Here is a 15,743-nt window from a genome sequence, read left to right as displayed (position 1 = left end):
AGGATAGTCTTTTCAATAAGTGGTACTGGCAAAACTGGATAACTATATAATGAATTATGACTAGACTCTTATTTCTTATCATACACAAAAGTCAAATAAATTTGGATTAAAGACTTAAGTCTAAGATCTGGAACTATGAAACTATTAGAAGAAAACATAGAGGAAATGCTCTAAGACATTGGTATAGGCAAAGATTTTTGGTGTAAGACCACAAAAGCACAGATAACAAAAGCAAAAATAGACAGTTGGGATTGTATCAGGATAAAAGGCTTCTGTACAGCAAATGAAACAATTCACAAAGCGAAGAGACAGGCCACATAATAGGAGAAAATATTTGCAAACTATCCACCTGACAAGGGATTAATAACTAGAACATATTAATACTAAAAGCCAAATAATTCAATAGCAACAAAAGAAATAATCCAATTTAAAAATGGACAAAAGATATGAATAGACATTTCTCAAAAGAAGACATACAAATTACCAATACATATATGAAAAATGTTTAACATCACTAATAGTCAGAGAAATGCAAATCAAAACCACAATGAAATATTACCTCACCCCAGTTAGAACAGCTTTTATAAAAAAGGGAGGGAATAGCAGATGTGGGCAAGAATATATAAAAAGGGGAACACTTGTACAATGTTGGTGGGAAAGTAAATTAATACAGCCACCGTGAAAAGCAGTATGGAGGTTCTTCAGAAACCTAAAAATAGAACTACAGTATGATCCACCAATTCCACTACTGGGCACATATTCAAAAGAAAGGAAATGAATGTTTCTGCACTCCCATGTTTATTGAAGCACTAGTCACAATAGCTAAAATATGGAATCAACCTAAGTATTCATCAGTGTATGAATGAATAAAGATAATGCTGTATATATATACAATAGAATATTATTCAGCCGTAAAAAGAATGGAATCCTGTCATTTGCAGCAACACAGATGGAGCTGGAGGCTATTGTGTTAAATGAAACAAGCCAAGCACAGAAAGACAAATATCACATATCCTCGCTCATATGTGGGAGCTAAAAATATGTATCTCATGAAGATAGAGAGTAGATTGGTGGTTACCAGAGGATGGGAATGGGGGAGGGAAATGAAGTGGGAAAAAATATAATATAAATGTATTTATTACCACTAAATTGTACACTTAAAATGGTAAAGATGATAAATTATATTTGTATATTTTACCTCAATTTAAAAAAGGAAAAGAAAATTCTAAGAAATCTCAAAGAAAAATCGCAAGATCTAATTAAATGAGTTTAATCAAGTCTAAGGATACAAAGTAAATATGCAGAAATCAGTGGCATTTCTATATCTTAAGATAAACAATTAAAAATGAAATTTAAAATTACCATTACAAAAGCATAAAAAGACTGAAAATACTTAAGGATAAATTTAACAAAATATGTACATTAAAAACTACAACACATTGTGAAGAGAAACTTAAAAAGCCCTAAATAATTGGGGAGGAAATATATCATTTCAATAGAACAGACAACTTAATATTGTTTTTTTTTTTTTTTTTTTTTTAGAATCTATCAGCTTTTATTAGTTTTGTCTCCTATGCCATGAACTCACAGGGCATAGGTCCCAGCAAGCCTCAAGTTCCTTTTCTTATGTTTCTTACAAAGTGGGCTATGCACGGATCTGGTCCCAGTACCTCAGGCTCCTCTCCACTGCTTCTCACAAAGCGTGAGACACCTATTATGCCATGAATTCATAGGGAATAGGTTCCAGCAGCTCGGGCTCCTTTCCATTGGTTCTCACAAAGTGTGCTTCTCTGGGTGGAGCAGGCTGGTGCTTCAGCTGAACCCAGGTTCCTTTCTCTTTGGCTTCCTTCTTTTTCTGATCATTTTCCTTCACACATTTCAGGAAGCTATCTCGGCTCTTAGAGTGCTTAATGTGCTCAAAACTCACATTAATCCTCTTGGCAAGAATCTTGCCCTTAACTTGTTTGTTTACAATAATTCCAACAGCATGCTGAGTAACGTTGTAGACTCTTCCAGTTTTACTGTGGTAACATTTGTGGGGCGTGCCTTTTTGAACAGTACCCATTCCCTTGATGTCTACAATATCACCTTTCTTGTAGATTCACATGTATGTGGCCAAAGGAACAACTCCAAGTTTTCTAAAAGGCCTAGAGAACATGTATCGGGTACCTCTCCTCTTTCCCTTTGTGTTCGTCATTTTGGCGAATTACTGGAAGATGACGGCTCCGGCCGAAAAGAAGCTAATATTGTTAAGATGTCAGTTCTTCCTAAATTAATCTATAGATTTAATGCAATTCTAATAAAAATACCAGCAAGACTTTTGTAGACCTAAAAAGCTAATTCTGAAATTTATGTGAAAACTCAAAGGACTTTTATATACATATAGGTGTATATATAAATATACACACATAAATAGAAGAACCAAGTTAGAAAACTTGTACTACCTGTTTTCAATACTTACTATAAAGCCACATTAATCATGACAGTGTAGTGTTGCCGGGAAAATAGACATATAGATCAATGAAACAGAATTGAGAGTCCAGAAATAAAACAACACGCATTTGGCCACTGGTTTTTGACAAAGGTGTCAAGGTATTTCAATGGGGAATGGATCCTCTAATCAACAAATAGCATAGGAACAATTAGGTATCAATGTGTAAAAAAAGATGAATCTTGACTTTTGCTTTTACAATATAGAAAAGTTAACTCAAAATGAATCATACACCTAATAAATGTGAAAACTAAAATACTTCTGGAATAACATATGAGGAAAATCTTTGGGATCGTCATCTATCCAGAGCTATCTTAGATTAGATACACACACATACACACACACACACACACACAAAAGATAAAGAAAAAAATAGAACTTTACAAAAGTTAAAAAGTTTTCCTCTTTAAAAAACACCATTAAGAAAATAAAAAGGCAGGCCACAGACTGGGAGGAAATATTTTCAACAGATGTATCTGATACGGAACTTGTACAAGATACATAAAGAATGCTTACATTTTAATTATAAAGACAACATTTTAAAATATAAGCAAATCATTTGAATAGACACTTCACCAGTGTAGATATGCAGACAGCAAATAAGCACATTTAAAAATGCTTGAGATCATTCATCATTGTAGAAAGGCAAATACATATCCATTAGAATGACAAAATTTTGAAAAGCTCACCATTCCAAGTTTTGGCAAAGATATGAAGCAATGATGCTCATATATATGTTGCTGGTGGGAATGCAAACTTGAACAGTCATTTTTGAATATTTAACCATATAAATAGCTTATATAGTTAAAACATATACATACTTACCATAGAACCCAGAAAATCTACTGTTTGCTTTTACTCAAGAGAAATAAAAACATAAGTCCACTCCAAGACTTGTATTAGACTGTTTATAGCAGCTTTATTTATAATATCTCCAACTGGAAACAATCCAAATTTCCATCAACCAGGAATTTTTTTAATCAGACCAATTTTAAAGGGAAAAAAATGTTCAGACCTGCCTGGAAAACCTAAAATCATGTGCTTTTCTCTGACTTTATAGTCATAGTCAAATGTCCTAACAATCAATTTAAAAGTTTTGAATTTAGAAGATACCCATTCTAGGGCTCATTAGTGCCACTGTTATAAGGGGAGGATAGTAAGGCTGTCACGTATGAGTTTTACTCCTCCTCTGTAATTACCATGCACACAGCACAGTGCTAAAAATAATATAAAGTTAATGGCCTCCAAACAAATGCAATCTCCACTTAGTTAAAGAACCAGACTTCCTTATGTTTCTCTCACATGTCTTGATGGGAGGGAATCTTTTCAAGCAGACACTCATTCCCTGGGCTCTGCAGGGAAACCCTAGCTTATTTGACAAGGTTTGAGTAACCAAGTACCCTGTCAGAGCTGGTTTCCTGTTTGTGCACCACACTTCAGCAGCATTTTCTGAATCATCTTGATGAGAAGCCAAATAGAAGAAAATGTTTGGAAGTTAGGAAGTTAGGCAGCAGTTAGAAAGCAGGATTTTCTTTTGATGTGTGTTAGTATGAAACCCAGTATCTGAAGTGGAGAAACCTTTGTCTTCTACCCTACCCTCTCCCCGCTACATTCCCCCCCACCCCTCACACATGTAATGCCCTTAATATTATACAAAGTTGTCACTTAGGGAAGAAACTTTCATCATTAGCTGATCCAGTGACAGGAAACTGGCATGGACTTAATAAAATCTTCATATAAAACCAGCAGAGTTACTGCCAGAGTTTCTATTAATATACAGAACATAATTTGAAGAGTTATCCTGATCCTACAAGAACTGACCAGATTTGCAGAAGCAGGCCAGTTAAAAAGTGGGGAGGGGTGAGGCTAAATTGGGAATACTGAAGAGGACACTGATACTTTAAACATGCCTTCAAATTTTGTTTTAAGTTTCAGCTTTCGCAGAGATCTACCCTAGACTGGGGTGCTTGGTGTCACAGTGGATTTTAAAATATCCAGAACTTGTACATTTTTCTGAAGTAGGTGTATTTGGGCTACAAGAGGATGAAAACCAGTAACAGAAAAAAAGTCATAAAGCATTTTAACTTTGTGATTTGTATTAACTAAATCTAACAGCATGGATAATTCAAATCTATTGATAATCAAAATTTTTCATTATGTTCAGTAAAATTTCTACCATTTTCTAGCTAGCCTTTTAGAGGAAAATAATGTAAATATTTTCTCTTTAAGTTGAAAGGTGTCCAACAGAAGGGAGGAAGAAAATGCAAGTTTTTTAGAAAATCTCTCCACTTGGAAATTTGCTTTTGAACAATTGAGAATTTGATCCATTTTCTTTTTTGTCTAAAACAAAACAAAAATATCAACTAATCCACTTGGGTCATTCAGCCTAAAATTTTCTCTAAAGGGCAACAGACAAAGCTTGATGTTCACCTCATGTCCTTCATTCAGTCTGGAGAAAGACCAGAGTGGTCCACTTTGGAAAAGTTCTTTGCATTTCACAAAACCTGCTGAAAAGATCCTTGTCATAACCTTATCCCAAAGGGTAAGTGGTCTCCTAACCAGCAGGCATATGGTCCAGCCAACCCCTCAGAGTTATTTAGTGTCCTTCAAAGATAAGAAGATACTCAGGAGAAGGCATCCAGGAAATCAGACTATATACTGTTATAATAGAAAGCAGAAAACTGAGTAGATCACAGAGCGCCAAGGAAATGACGCAAAGGAGGGAATTGGTTTCCTGTTATTTAGTGATAAATGACTAATTAAAATGAAATAAAGAGGAAGGTTCTCAAATCACATATCCATTATACTTATCTACCAGGGAGATTCAGTTGCCACTAGGGTCTAATAGACGGTTAATAGCTAAGAGATATGCTCACTCAGAAGCTGAAATGAACTGAAATGGCCATTGCAGCTTTATTGAAGCAGAATCGAAAAAATGCCTTACGTTCCTGTTTCTACAGATTCTCCCCAAATCTCATCATTAGGGGGCTGGACAGTATGAATATTTTAGTTTCTAGCAAAAGCCTAATTTGTGGATTTCCCTTGCTTCCTTGGATTCACAAAACTCTTGCTAACTCGACTTTGGAAAGAAAAATACAATGTGTGCCCATTTTTTTCCTGATTTTTTTATTGTAATAAAATACACATAACATAAAATGTACCTTCTTAACCATTTTTAAGTGTACAGTACAGTGGTATTAAATACATTCATATTGTTGTGCAACCATCACCACCATCTATCTTGAAAACTCATCATTTTGCAAAACTAAAACTATACCAATTAAACAATAACTCTTTTTCCCTCCTCCCCAGCCCCTGGCCACCACCATTCTCCCTTCTATCTCTATAATTTTGACTACTCTAAGTACCTTATATAAGTGGAATTATACAGAATTTGTTCTTTTGTGACTTGCTTATTTCATTTAGCACCAACAGTGCACAAGGGTGCCAATTTCTCCAAATTCTTGTCAATGCTTGTTATGTTTTGTAATCTTTTTATATTGGCCATCCTGATGGGTATGAGATGGATCTCATTATAGTTTCAATGTGCATTTCCCTAATAATTAGATGTTGAGCCCCTTCTCTTGTGCTTATTGGCCAATTGTATATCTTCTTTGGAGAAATGTCTATTCAAATCTTTGCTCCCTTTGGAATTGGGTTGTTTATTTTGTTGTTGTTGACTTTTAGGAGTTCTGTATATATTCTGGACATTAATTCCTTATAAGATGTATGATTTGAAAATATTTTCTCCTATTATGGGTTATCTTTTTACTCTGCTGATAGTATTCTTTTGATGCACAAAATTTTTAAGTTTTCAGGAAGTCCAATTTGTCTACCTTTTGTTTATACTTCAAACAATTGGAATTAGGCTAAAGCAAGAATTTATTTAACAAGCTTTTCTTTCTCACCTCATAAAATTTTCACTACATAGGTTTCTATCCAATGAACCATCAATATTAAATTAAGGCATTCTAAATTTTCCTGAAACAGTAACTATCGTGATTATGTTTCATGTTTTACACCTTAACTGTATAAAACTGGGACCTATCTTAAATAATTCCTCAGTGGTCACTAAAATTTGGAAACCTCCTTATCCCCAACACTCCTAATTGCCCTTCCCAGTGTTACTTTTCTCCTCAATACCTATTATTATCCAACATGTTATATTTACTTTTTTCTTGTTTATTTATTTTTCATCTCTCACACTTGACTGTAAACTTCATGAGGGAGGGACTTTTTGTTTATTCACTACTGTATCCCTATCGCCTAGAATAGTCCCAATAGCACATTATTTGCTCGATAAATAATTGCATAAATGAGGTATATCTGAGTTTTGACATTGTTTCGTATAGATTTAATTTGAGGAATAAAAGATATACCTAATTTACTACTCACCGTATTCCACTATGCTTAAACAGAGGATTGGGTTATAAATGAGCCTGGTATCTTCCTCCATTGAGAATATGACCTAGTGGGTGAACAAGAATGAAGACCATAATAGAAGAGGGAAAAGGGGATGACTATACCTGAAGGAAGCAGATTGTTAAGCAATATTTCCATGGAAACCTTAATGTGGGTTAAGTCTTGAAGGAAAAGTATGATAACATTCCAAGTCAAGGCAGATCCAAATTGAAACACATCTAACTCTCAAGGGACACGTATCAGAAGTAGAGTCTTTAAGAAAAGATAGAAGTCCCAAAATGGAGTCACTCATGCTAAAGTTACATGTCACCACACTGAAACTTAAGTTGTGTACTTGTAAGATCAGACCTTGTAAGAAATCAGGAAAGAGATGATAGCCAAATCCCATTAAGCCAACATATTTGCTTACATCCCTATAAGGGAAGTAACCTTAAAACAACCAATTTGCTGTTTGTTCCTTACCTATGCTTTCCTCTGCTTTTTTCTGCCTATAAAATTCACCCACTGTGTTTAGCTCATCAGAGATTCTTTCTATTTTGTAGACTGATGCTACCCAGTTCATGAATGTTTATTCAATCAACTTCCCCAACACAAGCATAAAATTTGGTCAAGGCCACCCTTGATCTACCCATAATATAGTCAAATCTACCTTATTATGGCTTCCCCAAACCAACCCCCATGACTCAATCACCTTCTTCAGTTAATGTGAGTGCCCTCTCTCTCTCTCTCTCTCTCAGACACATGCATAAAGAGTGTTTACCCACTAGGTCATATTCTCACCAGAGGAAGATACTGGGCTTGTTTATCACCCAATCCTCAAGATCTCTCTCTCTCTCTGTCTCTGTCTCTCTCTCTCTGTCTCTGTCTCTGTCTCTCTCTCTCTGTCTCTCCTCTCTCTCTCTCTCTCTCTCTCACACACACACACACACACACATACACACACACACAGAGATCTTGGTAAGATACAAAGTCTCTTCTCTCAAATTCTTTGAAAATGTTAACAAATAAAAATAGCAGATTGCCTTTGCTCTAGAAATCTGACAATCTGATTTTTTAAAAAGCTTTTTTATTTGTGAAGATGATAACTTTCCCTCCCTCTTCTGTTTCCAGTGTGATAAAACTTTGCTAAACTAAAAAGTTACTGCACTTTTTAAACTTCTAAGAAAAAAAGACAATAGCAGATTGATCTTCCTCTAATTTGAATTTTCTTAGAAAAAGATGCAAAGTCAGACTCAGAAATAACCTATGTATGATGATGGTGGAGGCTGTGCCTGCTGACCATCATAGGTCCCACACTCTGGCAAGGAACATTGCCCAGCCCGTAAAAATCGAAGTCATGGATTCCATGTACCTCATGCAAATGGTAAGCCGTAGTAACTGAATTTATAAGTACTTTTTCAAAGAAGTTATCTTAATGCCTAGATAGCAATCATTTACCAAAAATAAGAAGAGTTTTTGATATCAATATTCAGATCAGGTTTCACTAGCCCAGATTCTCTCCATAGAGATTTAACGGTAGATATAAGATGTATGGGAAACTAGAATGACTCTGATCCTGTCTTTTCTTGATTGTGGGGACTTTGAGGAACTCCTCTGCTGTGAGCCACTCAACACAGGAATGGAAAGGGAAATATTTGAGGTTCATACTTTATAAGAGTTAAAACATCTAACATTTGCTTAGATTGTAGAACTTATTAAGTGATATTGTTATCCTTGCCCCACACCATAAAAAAAAAAACAAAAAACTGTGATGGCTGAAAGTTTGGGACAATCGTCTAGGGCTTTTACAAGGGTATATCAGAGTAGAAAAAAATGACAGCAGCTATTTACCCTGATTAAAATAATGGAGGAATTAATCCTGACAGAAGATAACACAGACTCCAAAGTGGACTGTCTCTGGTAAAATCTCTGTGTTCTGGGAGATTCCATGAAGTCACAGGAAGCATTCCCAGAAGCCCTCTAAGTGAATTCCAGAACAGTCCTGGGAATGGCCAATCGATGCCAATTCAACACTCTCTGAGCTTTCCCAATAAAAGGGAGTGGTAGTGTTATTCCAAATTATTTTTGTGTGCCCTAGGTCTGGATATCTGTGGACCTAAGAGAAACTAATCCTTATGGATCAAGGCCATCTCAATGACGTGAGTTGCTCTCAGTTTTTGTTTGGTTGTTTGTTTTGTTTTGTTTTGTTTTAACTTAGTGTATGCACGTGCACACAGACACACAACACCCAGAAGCTTTACATGATCTCCTTGTTATGTTCCCCTTGACACTAGGCTGAAGTGTCTGACGGCTTATGTGAAGATGCAGTTATCATAAAAGTTGTTGCTATGGATGTCTGTTTCTTTAAACCCTGCAGCTTGTCTAGCACCTAGTGAGAAGTTATTTAGCATGTGATGAGATGCTTGGAGGTCTTAGGATTGGACTATTTCCAAATATTCTAGCAGATATAAAAATGTGATAGTTAAAGTTTGCCCAATTTAAATAACCATTTGATTTTTGCCTGAAGCCACTAAAGGAGGAGGCAATCTATCAGACATTTTACTATTGGACCTAGCATTCTTTTAACCTTCTTTGTGCGCAGTGCTTGGACATACACTGAGTCTTTTGCTAGGACTTGAGAAGAAAAGAGAGATGGATAGCAAAATACATTCTCTTTTCTTTTGCTGGGTGTAAACCTGGGATCAATTGGTCCTGGAGCTCCAAGCAACTGTCTTGCCCATCTCACAGAAGCTAAGATTGAAGCCAATGCTCAAGAGGAAGAACTGAAAGATGAGAACAATTAGGTTCTAGTGGCATCTGTTGAGTGTCTGGATACAGCTGTATCTGAAATTGGTTTTGTCCCAGCACTTTTCAGTTAGGAGAACCAATAAATCCATTCACTACCCCAGCCCTGTTCTTGTTTTGTTGTTGTTGTGTTGTCATTTTGGCTTAAGCCAAATTTAGTTAGGTTTTCCATCATTGTACAAGGAGGAGATGATACAAGTAGTGAATAACTAAATCTATAAGATCTAGTCCAAAATTGGACTTCCCAAAATTCTAGGTTAATTAAATTATAAACTGGGTATAGTATGTTCACAGGTAAAAATTGAAATCTGAAATAAAAATAACCCATCAGCTAAGTGTGAGGATACATTTTTTAAAACTTATAATGTTCCACCATTGGAATTATTTTTTAAGATAGATGGTTGAGTGGATGAATAAATATATAGAGAGAGAGTGAAAGAAAGGTTTACTTGGAGGTCTCATGAGATGATGATGTCACTGAGATATTGTAGCCTTTGGAGAGATGGTCTCATAAAGTGTAAACTCTCCCTACACAAAACACAAAGCATTGTCTTGAAGCCATCGAAATTGAGGGTATTGCAAATGCCCTAGCCCCATGATGTCTACATTATGTTTTTCCTTTTTAAGATGAAAATGGCATACTATAATGCTATAGTATCTTAATAAGAGGTACTAAGTATATTTTTGACTGATAGATTGCTGTAAGCACACTGAAATTTAAAACTACATAGAGAAAATCTGTAGTGGGCAGTGACCTTTCAGGGATGGTGTTGAAATCTGGTTCATGATTAAAGCAGGGTGTGGTTAAAAGGAGCAAGGATGGAAAATTCTATTTTGGCAACCTGATAAAGATGTGGAGTTAAACTGTTGAAACAGCCACAAAAGCCTATTGCCAGAAGAGAAAAATAAAACTCTAACAGCAGCTTTATGCTGGGCCAAGTGCTTTAGGCATGATCTCAGTCAGTTCCAAAAGTGATATAGATTTCATATTACTATGAACATGTTACAGATGCAGAAGTTAGAAGAGAGCAGTTAAATAATTTGTCCACATTTTCATAGGTAACCAGTGGTGAAAGCTAGCTTTGAATCCAGGTCTCTCGAATTCCTAGCCTCATGCTCTTACCAGCTAAATGATTGCTCATCCCTGTTGCCACTTCTAATCAAGAGCACATTTTATAAACATTTCTCTCCTCCCCTTCATGCACTGGAAATTTTTTTTCTTCTGATGGTTCTCATATCAAAATCCCCTTTGCTGAAAATCATATGCCTGAAAGAGTGACTCACAACCATGGAAAAATGTTTGATTTTTCCTGGAAATTTTCTTCTTCTTTGTCCCTCAGTCAGGATTAGTATAAGAAAAATGTCTTTTCTTATCTGCCTTTAAATTAAAGAAAAAAATTCACCATTTAATTTTTTTTGTTTTTTTGTTTTTTTTTTTTGAGACAGAGTCTCTCTGTCACCTGAGCTAGAGTTCAGTGGCATCATCATAGCTCACTGCAACCTCCTGGGCTCAAGCAATCCTCCTGCCTCAGCCTCCCAAGTAGCTGGGACTACAAGTGTGTGCCACCATGCCTGGCTAATTTTTCTATTTTTGTAGAGACGGGGTCTTGCTCTTGTTCAGGCTGGTCTTGAAATCCTGGCCTCAAGCGATCCTCCTGCCTCAGCTTCCCAAAGTGCTAGGATTAGGAGTGTGTGCCACTGTGACTGGCCTCACCATTTAATTTTGCAAGCATACAATCTCAATGTTCTTTTCTGACTCTATTAAGGAGGGTGTTTTGTAAATAAATTAAGCTTCATGGCTTTTCTGGTATGGGTTAAGTGCTGTTGATCCTGGCTGAGGAGTGGCAAATGTGCACATTTGTGAGAGTCTCATAAGGATACTTGGGGATCTGTCTTTACCTCTAACAGGAACATTCTCAGTCTAGGCAAATGCTGGTTAATATTGAGGTATCTAGAGAGAGGTGAGCACTTGGCAAATTAGGATTGATTTAATTACTATTTCATGTTGGTTAAGGTGGACTAATTTTTTTCTATTTAATTTTTTTAAACATCTGTATACCTATTTTTTACATTAAAAAGTGAAAACATGAAAGTTTACATTTCTCAACATTAAAAAGAAATTTAATAAAACATATTAAGTTTAAAAAAGACAAAGATGTCTTATAACTCAGTAGTCCCCAGACTTTTTGGCACCAGGGACTGGTTTCATGGGAGACAATTTTTCCACAGACCAGGGTGGGGGGTGGGGGTGGTTTCATGATGACTCAAGCACATTACATTTATTGTGCAGTCAAACCTCTCTGCTAATGACAATCTGTATTTACAGCTGCTCCCCAGCACTAGCATCACTGCCTTGGCTCCACCTCGGATCATCAGGCATTAGATTCTCATAAGGAGCACACAACCTAGATCCCTCCCATGTGCAGTTTACCGTAGGGTTCGTGCTCCTATAAGAATCTAATGCCCACCCCTGAGCTGACAGGAGGCGGAGCTCAGGCAGTGATGCCAGCGATGGGGAGCGGCTGTCAACATAGATGAAGCTTCACTCACTCACCTGCTGCCCTCCTCCTGCCCAGTTCCTAACAGGCCACAGACTGGTACCAGTCCATGGCCTAGGGATTGGGGTCCACAGCTATTCCTGACCACCCAGGTGTCACACACAAGTTATTCATCCTTCATATGTACACCTTCTCAGTTTAAGACAATAAGTATTTTGAACTTTGAACATAAGACTTTTGGAAATAAACTTCTTTCAAATATTAAAATATCCTGGAAGGAAAGTAAGAGGCAGCTTTTAAAAATTTGAAAATAAAGATTGTTAGAAGGGCAAACCTAGTTTTACCATGGGAGCAGAAGCCTCCTTGAACAGAAAAGAGAGAAGCTGCTGCACCTGGTCCTCAGGCCAGCTGTGTGCCCTGCAGAGGGAACGTGCAGTTGGAAAGCACCTTTCTGGTGAACTCCCACCAAGCCAATAGCATGCAGCCTGCTTCTGAAAATGTGCAACTGGGGAACATTTCCTCTCTTAACTGCCAGCTGTCACGTTGGTAAGCAAGAGTATTTAACTTATCATTCAACTATGGTAAGATTATATAAAGCAATAACTACTAAGATAACTATCACCATGCCCTGCATCGGGCATTGAGAAATCTGGCATAGTTCCCACGAAATCCTCCTGCCAGGACACTCAGAATCCTATCGCTCCGGTTAAATAGTGCTGGACCCTGTGCTGCCTCTGCTCTCAGGAATTATTCTCATGTTTATTTATAACAGCTATATTAAAACATTTTTAAAAACATGTTAGATTTAAGAGGGGAGGTAGGTGACAAGCACATATTTAATATGCAATTCACACTTTGATACACTTGGCACAAAATTCAGTCTTCAGGGAAGAAGTACAGCTGGAAGTATATGGCATGGAGCAGTGAAACACAACCTGAAAATGTTTCAAGTGCAGATAAAACAACAGGCAAATATTTTCAGGCTCATTACTGTAATTTTAAAATATTAAAAGAGAGAGAGTAAGGGATAGGGAAATGTGATGCCCATAAGGCAGCCAGCCATACACCAGTAAATGGCCAGCTTTACAGTCATAGAGTATTTCATTCTAAGGCAGCTTCTCAGGTACGGAGAACAATGGCATCGGACCCATGGTAGGCACTCAAAGGATTGCTCATGTATCTAACGTGAGTCATCCAACATTCGTTCAACTATTCATTCAATCCATTCGAGTAGATATTTCAATATTACTTATTGGTGGATCATCAATTACATTGTGAATAGGATATTCACATGAAAAGTCTGGACATAAGTCATTAATTGAAGCCCCCTGTAGGGTCAGGAATGGTGAAAAGAACAACAGAAGAGAAATGAGAAGTCCCATTAGATGGTCTTAAATGTACTGGTATATGTTCTAGTAAATGCATTTAACAAGAAAAGAAAAGAACAAGAGAAGAATCTGCTTGAGAACTCTGTTCTTGGTGATCTAGAACTTTTCACAAGCCACGGCAAGCGGTTCATCTTGTCCAGGCTTGGTGTAAGTCAGCATCAAGTTGATGGACCAAACTGCTCCACTTTGGTGCAGACAGTTCTCAAGAGCTTGGAGAAGTTGTTTGAACACCAGAGTCTGCAATGTGCCAAGAGCAGTTAGCTGAGAAGAATCCTTTGTAAATATATACTTTTCTATGCACAATTTCTTTGAGAGACACAGGACTGTTTGGAATAGAGGAAAAGTAGCTGGAGCCTCCACTTCAAACTTAAAGCAAGGCCTCTTTCAAACCCTGAAAATACTTGGCTAAATACTTTGCTGATGCCTCTGGATTTTGATATTTGGGCCTGCCAGACCATCAGCAACAGTGATTAAGTACCTGCTAGGTACAATGTACAACTGAGTTCCAGGTTCTACAGGGATTTACAAGGAAAGCATATGATCTGCTCCTTGTTCCTTGAAAGCTAATGGCTCAATGGAAAAAGGACTGCCACCGGATTGCTTACAAGAAATGCTGGACTAGAGCAGGTTTTTAGCCAAATTTCTAAATAAAATAAAATAAAAATTAAAAAAAATTCCAAAGCTGTTTGATCTTCATACTTGTTGGCAGAGTCTTTCCTTTCAGGGCTTTCTCCCTGCTTGCTTTGTGTCCTATATAAAATCTCATATGTCACACTCAGGAGTCATGTATTCCAGGACACCGTCGCAGGTCATACCCAGCTGCCCACAGCCAAAAGCTGGTATGTTCCTGACTTGATATTTACCAACTTCCACGCTAGTAGAAGTCATTATTATATCACCATTATAAAGATTTTCTGGCTGAACAAAGTTGAAGGAAGTTTCTGTGAACTCCTAACTAAGATTAGAAACAAATACAATATTGCTGATGGTTGTGTTTTCTAATTACTTACAGATGACCTCAGTCGTGTCCATGTGCAGATAGAATTTCAGCACTAGTTTTGTAGCACTGGTTTTCTTTTTTTTTTTTAACACCCAATTTGTTTACTGGTCACTTTAGTCAAGTTGACTAGGACTAAGGAAAATAGAAATGTCAGTGATTGTGCAAAAAAGAAACCTGTGACTCACATAATCCTAAATTTAGGTGGGACATAGTAACATTTGAACCATCCCCTTACCTTCAAGTAGGGCCATTCTTAGATCATCAAGACTTTCCCCCTTACTATATATGTACATATCTTTATATATTTTGTGTGTGTGTATCTACACACACATATACACATATATACATGTGAATATATATGTGAGCATGTTTGTGCATGTGCACTTTATGCATGTATGATTGCGGTGGACACTTACATTGGTGACTCCCAATGCAGCATGCCATTGTGTGGCCCCCACCCATATTGACTCTGGGCTCATTGAACTATAATCAAGCGGGATGCAAACAGAGGCTTGATAAGCGCTTGCACATTAGGACTTACCACCTCAGAATGCTTGCTGCTGAGCCCTGAGATGCACTGTAAAGAGATCTAGCAATCTTGCCAGAGTCAGCACCAGTTATAACAGCCATCCCCACTCAGAAGCCCCACGTGTGAGTAAAAAAGCAATCTTAAACAGTTAACCCCTGCCAGCCAAGCCTGGTCAACTAAGAGAACCATAAAAATAATAAAATATCACCGTTTTCAGCTGCTAACCTTGGGGAGGTATGTAGTAAACAACTGAAACAACTATGTGTGTATGGCTTCCAAAGAAATTCCCTCACTTCCTTCTTGGAGTTTTGGTTTTACTCTTTTTAGTTGCAGAATATTTTAGTAAGTAAAACAAAGCAAACAAGCCCTATATGTACATTTTAACATAATTACCAAATAACTGTAAAGCAAACACCTATGTCTCTACTACCCAGGTCAAGAAAGAGAATAACGCTGGCACCCAAACCCACCCTGTGCTCTCTTCCCTCAAAAAGACCCCTCTCCCATAGGGAACCACTGTCTTGATTTTTTGTGCATGCCAATTGCTTAGCTTTTCCTTGTAGTTTTGCTACTAATGTATATATTCTCACACAATATGGTTCAGTGTTGCCCGTTCTGAACTTTGTATGAA

The 15,743-nt window shown here is 37.1% G+C and overlaps 1 pseudogene; it reads right to left on the bottom strand.

Annotated features, from left to right (window-relative positions):
- Positions 1-1,707: 1,707 nt before the first annotated feature.
- Positions 1,708-2,216, bottom strand: LOC123634674 (annotated as a pseudogene).
- Positions 2,217-15,743: the final 13,527 nt, after the last annotated feature.

This window comes from Lemur catta, chromosome 3 (assembly GCF_020740605.2).
Source record: "Lemur catta isolate mLemCat1 chromosome 3, mLemCat1.pri, whole genome shotgun sequence".
Lineage (NCBI taxonomy): Eukaryota > Metazoa > Chordata > Mammalia > Primates > Lemuridae > Lemur > Lemur catta.
The sequence above is the reverse complement of the archived record's forward strand: the minus strand, read 5'-3'. Positions and strand labels throughout refer to the sequence as shown.